Source organism: Hippocampus comes, unplaced genomic scaffold (assembly GCF_001891065.2).
Source record: "Hippocampus comes isolate QL1 unplaced genomic scaffold, H_comes_QL1_v1.1 scaffold374, whole genome shotgun sequence".
Taxonomy (NCBI): Eukaryota; Metazoa; Chordata; class Actinopteri; order Syngnathiformes; family Syngnathidae; genus Hippocampus; species Hippocampus comes.
In genome coordinates, this window is record NW_017805416.1 from 29,862 (window position 1) to 34,518 (window position 4,657).

The following is a 4,657-nucleotide window of genomic DNA, read 5'->3' on the forward strand; positions in this document are numbered from 1 at the left end:
AGGGCCCTGGAGGGGTCGTATACTTCTCAACTTTTTTCACCCCTGACCCGGTTTAATGTCTGTTTTATGAATATGGTATAACATCGTTCCGAGCAGTACACAGCCATGCCTATGAGAGAGCCAAGAAAGAACCACACTTTATGAATGTTGAATTCTAGGTCTTTATGAGTGCCTCCAAGGCTCACAAGATTATCTCATTACAGAACCCAAATGGCATTATTTCTTTTTTGAAATGCACTTCATGCAGTAGAAACGAAAAAAAAAAAATCAACTCACCCCTCTTTTTCCTACCAGGCTTTTGTGATATTAAAAAAAAAAAAAAGACAACGATAAATCATTTGAAGACATTTTCAATTTATCAGCTTTCACCTATATAACTCAATTGAAAAATAAAACTGGTTTTACAGGGGTAAGAACAGATAAGTGATTTTGTCACCGTCAGGCGGAAACCGTCTCTGTCCAAATTTGATTAATGTTCTGTGTTATTTTTTTTCACAAATAAATGCCTTTCGTTAGTTCCCACGAGGTTCTGTTGTGTGTGTGTGTGTTTGTGTGTGTGTGTGTGTGTGTGTGTGTGTGTGTGTGTGTGTGTGTGTGTGTATGAATGCATGTATTTATTCCAAATTATTTTACTTGTTGAAATTCACTTGCTCAACAAACAATTTTCAACGAGGGAAGTGGCTGCGTTTGGAATAAACCAAACTCCTTTTAAATGTGAGTCAGCACTCAACAGCCACCATTTAAAGTGCCTCTGAAGAGGTTGGGCATTGAGTATTGAGAGTGCAACATTTGCAACATGATTAGATTGTGCAAATGAGGTTGCATGACATGGAGAACTGAGCAGAGGGCCCTGAGTTGGATGACCTTCGAGCCTCAGCCAACAGCACGCTTTACTTCATGGAAGTTATAATCGGATGATTCAAACGAAATACACCTCTTGTCTTACAACTAAATGGTGAGTGAACTCAAATCACCAGCTAACTTTAGTGTTCAGAATGTTTTATATACTAAGCAAGCGTACTCATCTGCTGCAAACATGAATGTGTCGACTACGCTGCAGGCACATTCCCTGAATAGGCAGGTAAGCTAATGTTCCTCAACAAAAATGGTTTTTGAGTTCATGCTGTACCTGCTACTAATCTGGACTGTGTTACCAAATTGTTGTGTCCTGTATAACGTACTGTTCTACATATGCTTGAGTGGGATTAATTTGTGAACATTCATGTGTAAATGTGTTTAGGTTTTTAAAAATAAAACTCTAGTGAAAGAAAATTAATTCAGATAACTTCAAGTTCATAAAATATGAATTCTGGTGAAAAAATAGCCCTGTCAGAACCTCATAGTTAAATTCATAAAAACTAAAGTTTGTTGAATTCAAATACCGTATTTTCCGCATTAAAACGCGCATTTGATTATGAGGCGACCTTCAATGAATGGTCTATTTTGTAATTTTTTTCATATATTGGACGCACTGGATTATAAGGCGCAATCTACAATGAATCCACTAGATGAAGCTGTTTGACTCGAGAGGCGTTCATGACCGCCTCCGAAAAACTTAAATTACCATATACAGTCAAACCTCGGTTTTCGAACGTCTCGGTTCTCGACCAATTCAGTTTTCGACCAAAAATTTCGAGTTTTTCATGCCTCGGATGACGAACACATTTCGGTTCTCGAACAAACTGAGCGCACTTGAATGCACCACTTGACTCCTGTCGCCTTCCTTACACGAGGAAGTGATGCTTCCTCAGGTAGACGAAGAAGTGACGCTTCTTTGTGTCGCTTTCCATTGTGAGCAGACGTGTTCAAGAAACATTGTTTTTTTTGTTTTATTTTAAAAGAGCGTGGTTTCGGTTTTCGAACAATTCGGTTTTCGAACAGCCTTCTGGAATGGATTATGGACGAAAACCGAGTTTTGACTGTACTTCAGTGAAATTGCGAAAATTGAAAATAATGCATCAAAACAAAGGAAATCACAAAATAAATTCTATAGCCCCCCCCCAACAGAATTTGTTTTGGCATTTCCTTGAGCGTAGCTCAAACAGAACGATCAGATGTCAGTAAAAGGGAGGAGACTGGACTGTCTCAGAAGTGTTTATTTATTCCTTTGTTGTGTACTGTATTCACAAACGAAATCACAAAATAAATTCTGTCGGGGGCTATAGAATTTATTTTGTGATTTCCTCGCTTGATTTTCTGTTTTGATGCACTGTTTTCAATTTTCGCAGTTTCATTGAAGTAATTGTTAATTTACATTTTTCGGAGGTGGTCATGAACGCCTCTTGAGTCAAAGGAAGAAGAGAAGGCACAGAGACAGACACAGACGTACGTGTATTTGTTGAGACTGTGAAAACCATTAACTCTTTAATTCCACAAGACGTACTTATTAGGCCCCGCCTACCAAGGACGTACTTGTACGTCTAAGTCTTTTTTTTGCATCATGCAGAGGAGGAGGGTCTGATGCAATCTGTGAATGAGAATAAACCGTTTGCATTGTAAATCATGTAAAAAAGCGACCAGTAGGTGGCAGTGGTGCCTCACGTGCTTGAAATGCATGCTTTTACAAAAAAGCTCTTTTTCTCCGTTTTTTGCCCAGGAATCGCCATTTTCATGAAGCCATTTTGTAATGCCGATTGCTGAAGAATGGAAAAACAAACTCTCTGCTGAAAGAAAAGAAACTTTATGTTGTTAGGCTCCATGTTTATATAGCATTAGAACCAAATATTCTGTGGGCCTTGCAAGATCAGTCAAAATCCAGTAAAACCCTGGGATTGAGGGCGTTGCGCCAGTGAAAATGGCTGGGATTTAATGAGTTAATAAAGTGTGCGTTTTAAAAAACAACACCACAGCTCTCCTTTTTTCAGCGCTGCAACAAAACGTATTTAATAAAGCAGCGACACAGTTCACTGAACCAACAGCAAGTTATATATATTACCGTAATGACCATACACAAGGCGCACCGGAAGCTTTTAAGAACATGGAAGACTTTTCGGTGCGCCTTATAGTGCGGAAAATACGGTATGTAGAATATACGATACATCCTGATTTATATATAGTCAATTTCATCCAAAAATAATTAGTTAGCTTTTTAATTCCAACCGAGAGTGTCCAAACTTTTCCTTCCAAGGACCACTTTGACATCTTTAATTCGATACGCAGCCAAGGGTGTACACACTTGTGCAATCACTCTATATCAGTAGTTTATTTTTACTCCTGCTCTGTAACAATTCCTTTTTTTCCCCACATTTAAGTTTTACAGTTTTGAAATTATTCATCTTGGTCTCATTTTCTTATAACACAAAAACCTGGCATTTAGTCAGCTGTTTGGAGACATTTTTTTTATATCCACTGTAAAGGCTCTGCAGTTCATACCATTTACAATTTCACTCGTGTCTTGTGACTTTGGCTGGTATTTTTTTTAATCTATTGATTGATTTGCTCAGTATATGCTCTACGAAAGATAAAACAACTTGTAAACATTAAAATACAATTACTATACATTTAATCGTGCTGGCATGTCAAAAATATGTAGCAGCGGGAAGAATGAGGCTGATGCCGGTAACTTTATCCTTACAAAGAGCGATAGCAGAAGCACACACCGCCTTAATGAAAAAAACAATAAAAGACCATATCTGATGGAGAGACAGAGAGAAGTTCGATCGCACACTCAAGCAAGAGACACATGATTAGTGGAGCTGCAAAAAAATACAATCAGCAGGAGTCTGGAGGACTCACTGCTCAGATCTGAGAAGCACTCTTTTTTTCCTTTTATGCCTGACCAACCAAAATAGACGAGTGTCATTACAAACCAATAGACATGGAAAGAATGAAAGCATTTATTTAAAGACATTGTAGCATGAATAATTTTTTTAAAAATGCCTCAAATACAATTCAAAATAAATAGAGGTCAAAATAGTAATCAGAGTATGTGATGTCACATGAGACATAAGCAAACCACATAAAAGCCTTTCCTTGTTGAGTTGTACAGGTGTACATTCTGTGGCACTGATCAAGAGTGTCACGCTCCGAACGAAGCGAGAAGGTAACGCTTCGTTCGAAGCAAATCAGGTTTTTTGGATCCCCAAAATAGCAGACTCTAACAAGAGCTCCGTACAAAAAATCGCACCGTAAGAAATGGAAACAGAAATCGTTGGTCAAAATTAAGGACCAGGAAAGTACACAAAAACCCGATAACAAAAAGCGCTTGCACGAGAGGCAAGGATGAAAATAAACTCGAGATGATCATAAACAAAAACCGTACTCACAAAAAACATCCGACATGTAGAACAAAAGCAACTATGATGAGAACGAGAATAATTCACACATGCGCAAGAGCAGTGGAAAGGCATACTATTCTACGGCAAACAATTGCCAGAAAGTAGGTCCTAATATACAAGGTGCAATAGTGACAGATTGGCAGCCGGTGTGCAGCCAGCAAGAATGCTCAGCCAGCCACCTGCTGCCGAAACCGGAACATGACAAAGAGTGTGTAACTGCAGAGAATGTTTGCCGATCTGTCGCACACGGGTTCTTTTATTTCTCTGTAATGTGGAATAAAGACCCAACACCACGACGTCTATTCTTCACTTTATCACAACACAATACGAATCGATTCAGGCCTATGTATCCTTTGGATGTCTTCAGAGCGCACCGACAC

At 38.8% G+C, this 4,657-nt stretch overlaps 1 long non-coding RNA gene across 1 annotated transcript in view; it reads right to left on the reverse strand.

The window, feature by feature from the left end:
- LOC109518175 (uncharacterized) overlaps positions 1-4,258 on the reverse strand; it is a 21,522-nt gene extending 17,264 nt beyond the window's left edge. The window contains exon 1 of the long non-coding RNA XR_002168683.1: positions 4,115-4,258. This is a non-coding gene — a long non-coding RNA (uncharacterized LOC109518175). The remainder of the gene's footprint in view (positions 1-4,114) is intronic.
- Between the last annotated feature and the right edge of the window lie 399 nt (positions 4,259-4,657).